This window comes from Apis florea, unplaced genomic scaffold, assembly GCF_048593485.1.
Source record: "Apis florea isolate Af1SG1 unplaced genomic scaffold, ASM4859348v1 contig_1914_pilon, whole genome shotgun sequence".
Taxonomy (NCBI): Eukaryota; Metazoa; Arthropoda; class Insecta; order Hymenoptera; family Apidae; genus Apis; species Apis florea.
This window is the reverse complement of record NW_028256504.1, coordinates 494130-507940: the sequence shown is the minus strand read 5'-3', so window position 1 is coordinate 507940 and position 13811 is coordinate 494130. Positions and strand designations below refer to the sequence as shown.

Below are 13811 nucleotides of genomic sequence, written 5' to 3'. Positions count from 1 at the left end.
TAGCAATAGCCATTATTTAAATGCTAACTAATCCTCGTTTTAAATTCTAATATTGAAAATGATTTATTGGAAATTTTATTATTGTCTCATATTCTTCTAATCGATCATATTATTTTCTTGATTTTAATAAGGATTTTATATTATTTTATTATTTTTTTTAGTATTGATATTCTTATTACTGAATGAACATAACCTATCTTGTGTAATAGTAATAATGTATTTTCTTATATTAGTCTACATTATTGATAAATTTATTTATTTTTATATTTAAAAATATTAAGAATTAATTCAACTGATTCTAAAGACTGCTGAAACTAAGAGAAGTATAAAAAAATACTATTCGAATGGTAAATACTGATCTTAGGTACTGATCATATGAAACATGCACGTTTTAGTTATATTTGAGTTTTTTTTTTTGCTATAAAAAGAAAAATTCCATAAAAATAATAAATCGAGCCATTAACTTTTATTGGTTTTTCATAATCATTTATTTGCTCAAAGAAATTTCATTCTTCTTTATGAAGATATAAATATCAAGAGATGTTTTATCTATTTATCTATAAATTTTTCATGCTTTTATTGCTGCTAATGTGTAAATAGCATAGAAATTCGCATTTGATCTAATCGATCTATTAGAATAATCGATATTACATATATTCGATAAAATCATTTTCAGTTTACAATTTGAAACTTGATAACTTTTCGTTCATCCGTTTATGAAAAATTTCGATAATACAAAATTATGAATAAGATTAATTCATAAAGTAAAATCAGGTATTTAAAATGTACAATTTACAAACGTTTACAAAATGTAAATTTAATTATGAGAAAATTGTTCGAAATCTTCCGAAAGAGAGTCTCGAATGCTATCGCCACTTACGTTGGGGTGGTTCGCGTTTGAGTTTGCGTTCCAAGCTTCGAAGTAGGGAGGGATCCTTGACATAAATAATCAGTAGTAGAGCACCGCGGTACTGCCCCTGTAGCCATGGTAACAGCATCGATCGAGGCCTACTACAAAGTCGAAACCAGCTACCCTTCTCGATGTTACGCGTTTCTTTCCATTTCCCTTCGTTTCCTGCCTTTTTCTCTTCGCCCACAGTTTCTTCTTTTTGCTTTCTTTCCGTACACTGTTCCATCCTCGAACTTCCGCCTTCCTCCTGCTCGATTTCATTCCACTTTGTCGTTGTTCTATCCACTCTTCCCTACATTTTTTTCTCGCATTTTCTCTCTCTGGCTGCATTTTCTTCAATTTCCCTGTGCTCCACTTTTTCAGACTTCTTCGACCTAACTTTCTTTACTGCCATCTTGTTCCACGAATATCCTGCCTTCTGTTATTTTTTCTTTCTTAAACAAAAACTATTTATTCTATACAAAAGATCGTCGATTATTAAACATCTTTCAACAATGGATACTTGAAAAATACAACACGTATTATATTAATAGCAAAACATATTCTGCCCGAACTCGATACTCGGTTCTCGCGATTAAGAAATGAAAAGTGTCCAACGAGAAAAATTATCACCGCAAAAAACAAAACGCTCTTTTTATTTTCGCGCAACAGAAATTGTATGATTTCGCAAATTTATGAAAAGCATCCTGCACGTATATCGTACTTTGCACGCTTTTTTTTTTTCTTTTAAATTCGCACTATCTTTTCACACAATTGATCCATTTTTTTTTTTGCACCTCACTTAATAAATAATAAAATAATCAGGCTCGTTCGATCAACACGAAATATTAGAGAGAAAATTATATGAGATTTTTGCAAACGAATTCTATTTAGATATGTTTAATTCTTATTTAATGAATTAAAGTAAAATAAAAAAAATTAAATATAATAATGTTCCTTGAAAATTAAAATTAATGACTTAAAGAGTTTATTTTGAGTCATTTTGTTATTTTTTATAAATATATATATATTTTTTGAAACATATTGCTAGTTAGTTGACCATCCTTATCTCTATTTTTATAAGTACAATGCAATATAATTTTTTCAAATAATTTTATTTTAATTATTTTTATGATGTAATGTCGTTTAACGATATAAATAATATATAATTTTAGGTAAAAAATAATTTCTGAGGTATGTAAGGATAAATTATAAATGACTCATGATTAGCTGCTCAATTGGTTAGCCGTCTGAAGGTTAAGTTAAATATCTACCGATTGCAAAACAACTATGTAGGTATAAATTTAGTTTTTTAGCTTTTACAGAGTAAAAAATGTAATTTATGTGATTTATGCAATCAATCTGATGATTCATCATGTTTCTATTAAACGACTGTCATCTTTAAAATTTTTAAGCCAAGCATGATAATGTTCGTTAAACTCGTTCAACGAGCTTCGTTTCCTCGGAGTTACATGAAACTGCTTTTAGACATAACGAGGCGCACCGGTGCACTCGTGACCCTGATTGACGAAACCGTTCCCAGAAAGCCAGCAAGCCAACGATGCCGTCGCTTTTATCTATTTTTATCTATCACGGTACTTCTTGGAATTTCGCATTCGATACTTTACAGAAGGAAAACATACTTAGAATCACGATTGCAATCTATCTTTTGTTAGAATTTGCTTGTAGGAATCAGAAAAGGAATCAGAAAAGGTAGCAAAGGTCTTTATAAAAGATTTCGAAGCAATACTTTTACTATCATCGATGATATAGCATCGAACCAAAACATGGTTTCCTCGATAAATTAACTATTAACTAACTATTAATCCCTAATACTACTCCACATAAAATAAAATTCTCTAGAACAGTAAATTATGTTACTTCAAATACGTAATTACATTAATCAAAAATTAAAAAATCAATCTATTTTTTTCAATCGTGTTTGACTTTCTATCTCTAATTTAAATGCTTTTCATATCAAAATGAAAACCAATATAGAATTACTATTTATCCGATCAATAGATACAAGTTAAAAATCAATTCACGTTCCCATGAAAGTATTTAACGATACCTAAAGGAAGATAAAGCGTGAGTAAAATCAAATGTAACTTCGAATCGATCGGTAAAACACGAAAATTCTGATAGAATGGACAATGGTAACGGTATATTTGTGGCGCGAACAACATTGCTGTCGATTGTGGAAAAAAATCGGAAAAAACGATTCGACACGATCCGCGAGTCGACGTTCGTGTACGGAACTCGCGACGAAGCCGCTCGCAGCGTGTTTCAAGGCTGAACCGCCTCTTCTCTACACTCTCTTCGACCCCTCCAAAGACGAATCATCTCCTTTCCCCTAACTTCACGTTCGATTATCGTTCTCTTTCTCTTTCTTTCAATCTATCGGTTGGTTTGCGTATCGTTTGTCTCACTTCGTTTCCTCCGTTCGTTCTTTCTCGTTCATATTCGTCTGTATTCGTTGGTCGCGCCACGGCAGTGCTATCCTATCGCATGACTCTGCAGCGTTACGCAACTAACAGAAGGCTAGGTAGGCGACGCAGGTCGCGGGGGTAGACCGACGGAGAGCTGGAAGAGCGCGCATGATCGCTCTATAACAGTGGTACTCACTGAACTACACATTCTTTCGACCTTTCTTTCAACATGTCGATCAAATTCTCAAAACTACTTATATCTGCGGTCAAAAGAAAACCTCGAATCTTTGTCTTATATGCTAATTTTGAATAACGGTAGAAAATATAATTATCTATAAGATGCCCGCGCAATATGCGTTAACAATAGTTAGTAACAGTCGTTTTTTATATTTGAAAATCGGTGTCGTTGAGACTAACAAAGAAATACATGTCACATGTGAATATTTCTATATGCTCGATGAGCCACTGTTCATAACGACGTCTATAGCCTACTCTCTATAAGCTACATACATATTGCGACGAGACCGATGGCTCTTCATCTATCATTTACATATATTTATAACGCGAAATACAAACTTAAATAATAAATAATTGAATGAGATTTGATTAAATTTCAATGATTAAACAAAATGATTAAATAATTTGATTAAATATACAAAATATTAAATTTAAATATATACAAAATCAATGCTTGAATTTATAATTAAAAATAAATCTAAAGTATAAAAGATAGTACATTTATCGATAGAAATTATGTATTGAAAAGCATGTAAACTATATATTTTAGCATGTTTGAATTTCTTATTTAACGAAGAACATTATCCTGAGATATTTGAAACATTCAATGAACTTGAACTATTAAACCAACATGATAAATTAATTATATAAAAGAGTAATACATATAATTTCCACGATGAATATATCGTCTTTATATATAACATGCGAATTCAAATATAAATATAGTTACATTGCATCTTTTGAAATTGTTATATTAATTTGACCACAAATCGGTAAACGTAATCGTAAACGTACACTCGTAGTTCCAATATGCTTTTATATTCATAATAAATACAGCTGCATCATAGCCGTACCGTTAAGCTTTCATATTATTTTTCTTTCGATGTTATCATTATCTTTTTAACAAAATTTATCTGTGACTTTCTATGATTTTGCAACTTTGTTTCCTTTTTATCTTCATATTTTACGTGTATATCGAAAAAAGACATTACAATCACAAGAAATTAATTTTTCTCATCATTGGAAATAAAAGTTAGTAAAAAATTTTAATAATAAAAATCGATTGATAGATTAAAATCATCGATTATAAATTTTACGCGTTTTTTATTATGGTATAATAAATATTTATCTTTGCTGTTATCAAATTAAGATAGCAATCTTAAATTAATTTTAATCTAACGTGTAATTCGAAAATAAATTGAAAATCTAAGAAAATCAAATTTAACGTTTATAATTACACACATAATGAATTTAATAATACACAAAATAATTTATAATTATAATAATGATATTTTTGTCGAATTATTATTTCTCATAAAATAATTTTGAAAATTCTATCAATACAAGGAAAAAACGAATATTCAGTGTCATTGAAAAGAGAAAATACCTACATAACGTATCTATATATGTCGTTAAGTTTATCTGGCGATTACGTAAGAATAGGCCGGAAAGTACGTATAATACTTATACATATGCGAATGCATAAATACAAATCACATCCAATTAAGAAATTAATTCAAGATTAATAACAAAAAAATTTTTTATGAATCTTATTGTTTTTTCCTTAAATTTTACTTGTTTCTCTTCTTCTTTCTATCTTTATTAAAATATTGTCTGCTCTAAAAATATAAGTTTTTGTAACTTTCTTTTCTGTTGCTTTGTTCTAACTTCCATTCTCAAAAATTAAATTTATACATAATATAATATGCATTATTGTATAAAAATTAATATTTTTGAATAAAAAAGAAAAAAACAAGTTTAAAAATGGTAACAATTAGTTTAGAGGCAATAAATAAAAATTTTGATAATTGAAAACGTAGTATTTATTACATATAAAAATTAAAAATTCATTTCTATTTCAAAAAATAGATAAATAACAATGTTGAATACGTTATATAAATTCAGTCGAAATCTAAAAATATTTGAAACGGAAAAAGATAATTATCTTTAAAAATTCTAACATACAAATGTCAAATTATAATGTGTATAAAAAAGGGAATAAATGTAAGTGAATAATTAATATGTGTACAAAACCAGCACTATGATGTCTATCTTAGCTGAGAATAATTGCAGTTTGAAAAAAATCTTGTTGCAAAGATTTCTATCACAGACAAAGCAGAAAATCAAACCTTCCTTGTGATGAAATGCGAACGGTATTTAAGAATTGGCTAGAGTCAAATATTTAAGAAATAAGTATTTTTAATGGAATTGTTACAGTAATGGCAGGATTAACGTGCCGAGCATTAATATCAGCTCGAAAATTTGTCGAACGGAAAACGGAAAACCGAAAAGTAAAATAATTATGGGAAATAGGCAGCGAGAGTAATTCATTCTCATCGGTACTCATTAAAAAAAAGAGACTGAGAGCAATGCTGTTACTCGAAGGCCGCTGCTGCCCTCTAAAATTAACGATGATCCATCGTGCAAATCCACTAGGGCGAAAGTCCGCTTCCTCTAGAAGGGTCCGTATGGTATATTGCGCTTCCGTGTAGCAGTCAATTTGTTTCGAACGCACTTTACGCCTGAATCGATATATCGATATATATTTTCTCGGAGAACACATGATTTCTCTATGATTCGTGTTTTGTGAGTAATATTTATTTTACCGTCGAACCAATTCGATATTGAGGAAGGATTTTATAACTCCTTCTGTGAATTTCCGTGAATTTTTCCGCGATCGATAACATAACACTGTATCTTTTTGCTTTGTGAAATTATGTGTAAGTTAGGTTAGGTTAGTTACTTTGTGTAGTGTTCAATACGTGAAACTTGTGAGTTATGATATATTGTAATACAACTTTTAACTGTAATTGCACGTGAAAAGATATAGAAATTGATGCATGTACGTTTTTTTTACAATTCTTTTGCAAGTTCGAAGACTATTGTTCGTAGTGATATATTATGATAGAACAATGTGAAAAACAAAAGAAAAAAACAAATGTTTTTAGCACTTATGAGGCATCATTATATATATCAATATATATACATATTAAATCATAGTAATAATAAGGAAGATTTTTTATTCTCATAATGTATTTATAACGCGTTTATCACCTACCACATTTTTGACGTATCAGTATTATTTGTTGTTACAATTTCTTATAGATATCGATATATTTCAACTTTACTATAGTGCAAATATTAATATTTGAACAATACTTAAGCTAATCTCATTATGATATTTTTTTATATTATGTTATTTTAACGTAATATTTTTTATCTATCATCTATCTATTTATTATTCTATATTCCATAACAGAATATCAATCACTGTGAATTATAAAACTTTCTTAATGATTAATCCTATTTACGATTAACAAAGAACGGCAATAAGAGCATAATAAAATAGTAAATGATGAAAATAAAAGAAATGAGTAATAGAAAGTTGAATAAAATGATGAGTAAAATGGAATATTACTGTTTTTATAAGATAAGGAGTGCAATGTGCGCACTAACTTATTTATGCATTCAGGTATTTTAGAGCAATTTATGATCAGATCCGAACACAGAGTTTTCATTTGAGCAAGTTTAAAAAATTTACTTTGGAAAAAGATTAATATTATACGTGTGATTTTAAACTGATACAAGTTTTATTTGTAAGAAATTAATTACAGCATTGCATTCTTTAGTTTATCCATATTTTGATTTTTCAGTATCTTAAGTATCTTAAGTATTTATTTTAATCTTTCTAATTATGTGTACAAAACAGGATATCTGAATGCGAGGCAAAATGGATATTTCCTAAAAAAATAAAAAAAGAAAAATATTTACAATTTCTTTTAAATTTGCTATTTCGATTCTCCAAGAATAGAATAGAAAAGTAAAGAAAGATGGGAGAGTTTGTTACATCTACTTTCTTTTTCTTCTTATGAAGAAATATTCGAATATAATAATATAAAAATAATAATTCTCTATAAGATTATAAGTATAAAAGATTTGATATAATATGTTTAGTCTATGAAATACGGAAAAATTGTATATGAGATAAAAATTATGTAAGATTTTTGTTAAACATACTATATATTTTTGACATCTAACCTTTTTTATTTAACTCTTCCCTAGGTCAGCAGATTCGCAACGATTAAACTTATGCAGTGTGACGACCGAGCCGTTCGACCTACTTCGTAAAATAACGCGACGGTAGGCGTACTTACCGAAATGTAGGACAACGGTATTCACGCGCAGGAAGCAGCGCAATTATGGATACACGAGAGAACGCGAACGACCGCGCACGCGTGATTCTAACCTCCGCAATTGTGCCTCCTGACACGACGACTCTACCGTTGTGGAAAAATACGGCCGCATCGTCGTAGCACGCCAACTATCTGCCTGTCTTGAAAATCTTTCGTTTCTTTCAAATTTTCATTGTTGAAAAAATGGATTTGCATATTGATGCTTTTATTATTGATATCTAATATTTATATTAATATTTATTGGATTATCGCATTTGTTTCCTCTTTTCTTTATTCGAATTTCAGATGAACGTTTACTTATTATATTACGGCCTCTTCAATTATTAAAGTTAATATAATAATAATAATAATAATAGTAAAAAAAAGTATGAAAATTTTCACGTTATAAAATAGATTGTACAAAGAGGAGAAAATGCTGCAGCTAGCGAGTGGCGAGGAACGCGACCCTAATATTCAGCTCTGCGGAGATGAACGCTAAAGTTGATCTAGTAAATTTGCGCGTCCGTTTCATAGATGCGTTGGCCCAGTTTGCAATGGCTATGAAAGCAAGGAGCACCACGATGAGAGTTAGAGAGAGGGCGTGATATCTGTGTCATCGCACAAGCGCCGTGCTTCAGCTGAGTACGATTCACAGTGGTGTTCTTGGCCCGTTTGAGGGCCATGTATCCAAGAAATGCTCCATTGAAGTATATATTTTATTTATAATATTCGAATATTCTGTTTTTCCCAATATTTTTTCAAATTGTTATGTTATCTTCATAAATCGAGACGAATCTAGTCAAGAAAGAATGAAACAAGAAAGTTCGCGGCCTTGACAATATACGATAAATAATTGCGCTTTGTTTCGTCGATATCGCCATTAATCAATACATAACATAGCAATGTTATATTTTATTATCGACAGTGGTGTTATCAGTTTGTATATTAATTCAATAATTTGAGATTTTTTCCAAAAGCAAAGAAGCTTTTCAAAATTAAATTGTATAAATGATAACGAGAATTGTATTCTTCCGTAACAGCTTTTGATCAAGGGAAATTCGTTCGATGAATCTCTAGAAATCTCTTTCTGTGTGTCGATTCATCTGCTCGACCCTGCCACGATAATTCGTTCTCTAGTGGAGCGCTTACGTAAGAAAGCCGTACCTACCTACCAGCCCACCTCCTAGCTATTCAAGGGATCAAGGCAAACCGGTAGGCTGAACAGGCAGGCAGCCAGGCAGGCCAGAAGAAACGGGCAAGCAGAGAACAACTAGAGAGGAGGCTTGGTGGCGGGCAGGCAAACTAGGATGCAGGTAGATAAGTAGGTAGGTGGGCACACGTGAGCGCGCGTGCGCATGCTCTCTGATAAACCTGCCAAACGGATAGAGTCTGCAACAACGGAAATATCTCTCCGCTCCTCCCCCGACGCCAGTGTGCCCTCTTCTTTGCTATCTTTTTCTCGTTTCCTGCTCCACCTCCTATTGCCGAATTGAAGGTTATGCATTGTCAATCGCACAGTTTAGGCATTTGCTTTCATTTTCTCCTGTTGATTTGTTTCACGAATTAGTTAATGCGAAATGGAATGCGAATATATATATATATATTTTTTTTACTCTTTTTTTACTCGACAAATATTCATGAGATACATTGGTTGTTTATTGAATAATTTATATATTGTAAAGAGATAGTGGAAGAACAAAATGTGTAATATTCTTACGTAAAAAATTTGCTTTCCAATTCGAACGAAAAAAATATCTTATTAACAAAAGTGAATTCCGAGAATTAAAATTGTCATGAATTAAATATTCTTAGAATCCTAATGAAACTTGTATATTTTTTTTAGAATTTTGCGATGCCAATACTAATGTTAGGAATACTATATTTAATTTTAAAATAACAATGACGTTTTCATCATAGCGACTACTTTATTTTTAAATTTATGCAACATTGTTATGATTCTAAAGTCACTCATTGATGAATGACGTATATAATTTTTCTTGATAGAAATTTCCACGTATTTTCTACCATAAATATCAAAAATGAAAATTAATATAAAAATTGAACTCTTATATTTTTTACCAACTTTATATTTCTTTAACACTTTTTTTCTGGTGAAATAAATTAGTCAAATGATTATTTTTCAAATATATAAAATAAGAATTATGGTAAAAGAGTACTAGAAACACTTTATTCCGATTTTAAAGAATTAAAAAATTTTAAATGATAATCAAAATCTATTTTCGATGAACATAGATCACGGCATTTGTTAATTTAACACCATTCATCTTTTTTTCTTTCTCGGTTCTTGACAAATCTATCTAATTGTGCCATTACTCATAGCACATATTACATAACGTCTTGATTTTCAAGAATGACGTGCAATCCCAACGAAGGAAATCAGGGACTGATATCTGATTGAAAGACTAAGTGAAGATGTAATCTATACCATTCTTAATAATTGAGATGCTATTAAGAATAGTTTAGATTGAGAAAAGGTTTGAAAAATAAATAATGTGTTATCATAGTAAAAATATTGTATGTAAATATCTTGTATCAAAATAATAATATGGATAAATATTCTCTTTATTCTTAAAAAATTAGCAAAGCAAATTATAAATGACGAGAGAGAGAGAGAGAGAGAGAGAGAAATTAAAATAGATAAAAAAAGGAAACGAATAATATAAAATTTAATCTTATAGATTTATATGTACATATAATTATACATAGATATATATTGTAAATATTTATTGATATGAATAATGTATAAAAGCATTTACGCAGGTATACTTTATATAGATGTGCCATATATAGTAATGCACTTGCAATTAACTGTTCATAACCAATTGCCTATTCGAAACAGTAACATAACCTATTTCGCCGTTTATTAGGAAAATGCACCGGTTCGTTCCAGCCGAATGAATGAACCTGTAGATACGTATTATTTATCGCTCTGCTCGAAGAGTATACTATAGAACATTGCGAAGCAACTAATATATCGTGATGGTAGATAAAGGACCGTTTGTCGTACAATGGGAAATTTTTAACGGCGATAGTGAGTAAATTATTCCACTGTACAATCACAAAATCAAATTTCTCATGAACATTTATCACGAAAGAAATATGAAGAAAGAGAATCTCTTAGATCTACTAGAAATAACGTTATATAATATAATTTTCACATCTTGTTTCAAATTTCACAAGAATAAATATTATTTGTTTCAGCAATATTCGATTGCCAGAATAAAAAACTTTATACATTTGCCATTATCTATGTATCCACTTTGTATGTTATGTAGAAACGTATCGAGATAGCAAATTTATACGTACTTTGGCGTTGGTGGGACGTTGGCCAGTAATTGGGCCAGTAAAACGGGTCAATCGATTTTGTCGCGAAAAAGCTTGCGGTCCAAAAACCTATTTAGCTCGGCGAGAGGAGGAGAGGTGGTTCACAATACCACCGCAGTGACTCAGCTTGCTTCTTTGTATTCTTTTTTGATCGTTTGTCTTTGAATTCCATAATTGTTCATCATGCACAACTCACGCGTTCATTGGTCATTGTACTTCCGTTTGTTGTAAGCTCCCGTGAAAAGGGGCGCAAGCAGCTGACCCCGATAATAAATATCTTTCATAGTTACTCGAGTAATTTAACAGTTACACGAGAAACAAGATTAAGATAAATAGTACTAAGCTGTAATACAATATGTATTTATTCATTTAGTATTGATTCGTTATTAAATCACAGTTTGGAAAACGTGTATATCGCGTATTACATAATTGCTGGAGACATGAAATTATGTCCTTATTTTTATCTCTGATTTAATCTGTTGACAACGATTAGAGATTTAGAGGCTTAAACATTTAAAGAAATTTATCGGTATGAAATTACTCGTTTCATTCAAAAAAAAAAAAAGATTTCATAGCTCGAGCACGTATCGAATGAATAAAAGAAAAAAATTGAAATTATTTTATAAATTTTCCAAAATTTTGATCAAAACCTTTGGTCAAAACAAGAGAAGTGTAATAATGTATAATGTCTTACTGCACAAATATTGCACATCCATATTTCATTTCCAACTCTACTTGTAGATAAATTTGTTAAAACATTACATCTTATCGTACATCATACCCTCGAATCCATACATCATCGAATCTTTAAAAACACTAAAGAAAAGACAGACATTTCCGCGATAAGCTATCAAATATACGTCACACACGAGCACGCGCGTGTAACGAGGAAAGGAATAATGATTGAGAAAAACCAAAATGAGGCATGACAAGTGGCGTGATTGCGTAATTTCCGGGAAGAAGCGATCGCAGCGTGCCGGGACCTCAAGCTCTTCTTGAAGGAGGAGAGTGGTGTTCGTCCTTGAGGCGCCCTTGGTACTGGCTGTGGAAGCTAAATCGGCCCCGTGGAAAGCTGTCGAGTTTGGCGAGTGTAGGGCGTGGTCTAGCGAGGCACCCGGTGACCTCCTAGCCAGCTAGGCGGCCATCTTTGAGCATCGAGTCGTCCGGGCGTGCTGCGAGGGTGAAAGTTGGGGTGGGTTTTCGGTGAAGGATGGAAGCGTAGCCCGGTTTGTGAAATCCTCTCTCTCTCTCTCTCTCTCTCTCTGCTGCGTATGGCCTCGCTCTGCCAAAGGAGACGCCCTCTCCCACGCCTCGCAACACTTCCTTTTCTTTGCTCTCTTCTCCCTTTCTTCCCACCACCGGAAATCTTCGCTTTCGTTTTCCTTCTCCTCCTTCGTTCCTTCGTTTCACACCGTTTCGGCCATTCGTCTTTCGTATCTCGAAACGTTTTTGCGTGTACATACGTGTCTTTGGAGAAGCCGTGTCGATTTCGGACAGGCCGAATTACAGAAAAAAATATATATACAAATTTTGAAGATCACGAAGATTATTTATAAACAATTTAAATTTTATAATTTAAATGACTCGATTAACTTTCTTATTAATTGTGTTTCTTTTTAATATTATAACGTTATATACGCATCAAATTTTATTCCGTGTAATGCAGCTTCATTACATGCAAGAGGTTGTTTTATCGATCGAGATAATTAAGTGGAAAGCGATGCTGGTTTTTAACCTCCGTAAAGACTATTTCGATGCGTCGTTAAAGCGCGTACTTTGCACTTTATTATTGTAAATACTTTTTTTTACGTATTCGCGTATTTTCACAGTTTTTTGTGAATTATAAGAAATTTATCCGTGTCACGGATTATTAAATAAGAAGCGTTTCATCTTTTTTTTTTTCTTCATTTCTTTCAGCTTGTTTTCTTTGTGAAAAAACAACTTTTGACTAAATACTTTTTGAGAATACTTTTTATATTTTCTAATGAATATATTCTTTAAATATATGCTTATTTATTGTTTGTGAAACTTTAAATTCGCACAATCGATTCGAAAAGTAATTTTAATTTAAAAATTCGTACAACTATCTACTATTGCATCGAATAGCAACATAGTTTGACAATAAACAAAGATGAAATCTCTTAGAACGCGACGAGAACGATTTTATTTTTTACGAATCTTAAGAAACAGGTCATAAATCGTAAAAATTGTGATATATAAAATATTTAATTGACCGGAGAGAATTATATGCCGATACGAATAATCGTAAATTTGTAATCAATAGTCACAAAGATAAATGAAATCGTTTGCATAAAATATTGCAGAGTTTAATAGCTATTGACGTAGCGATAGATCTTTTTATTCTAACAAAATTCATGAAAAATGTATCTCTTTCTAAAATTATCAAAAGTTTTTTTTTTTCTTCTCTGCAACAAGAAAAGCTTGCTTTTTTAGTCATTTCTAGTAACTTTATTCAACTTGAAAATTACACATCTTTACTTATCTACATATAATATATAACATTATTTTAAAATATCCTTCAAATGTTCAACACTTAAAAATATCAAACATTTGATACTCGTTTGCGGTCTGTTATCGAATTTCCGATGTTGATAAGCATATTCTTTCTGCTCTTTCACCTACATTTACCATGCTACTCGATATCGCACTAACGTACTTCTTCACGAAAAGTTTCTGCAATGTAGATTTAACACATTGCAAAAACGCGATACATGTGGA

General features: G+C 31.1%; 3 long non-coding RNA genes across 4 annotated transcripts; 1 reads left to right on the top strand and 2 right to left on the bottom strand.

Moving 5' to 3' along the window:
- Nucleotides 1-464: 464 nt before the first annotated feature.
- LOC116414371 (uncharacterized) lies at nt 465-7714 on the bottom strand. Of its 2 annotated transcripts, none has more exons than XR_004224882.2 (2): nt 7594-7714; nt 465-1356 (listed from the first exon to the last, which is right to left on the bottom strand). It is a non-coding gene; the product is annotated as an uncharacterized LOC116414371 (long non-coding RNA). The 2 variants fall into 2 exon arrangements; XR_004224883.2 differs by having other exon boundaries at nt 465-1365; nt 7594-7689.
- LOC147658573 (uncharacterized) lies at nt 7625-9547 on the top strand. The gene is made up of 2 exons (XR_015294339.1): nt 7625-8434; nt 8768-9547. It is a non-coding gene; the product is annotated as an uncharacterized LOC147658573 (long non-coding RNA).
- An 848-nt stretch (nt 9548-10395) lies between these two features.
- On the bottom strand, nt 10396-12112 carry LOC147658572 (uncharacterized). Its single transcript, XR_015294340.1, has 3 exons — nt 11767-12112; nt 11055-11415; nt 10396-10652 (listed from the first exon to the last, which is right to left on the bottom strand). It is a non-coding gene; the product is annotated as an uncharacterized LOC147658572 (long non-coding RNA).
- Nucleotides 12113-13811: the final 1699 nt, after the last annotated feature.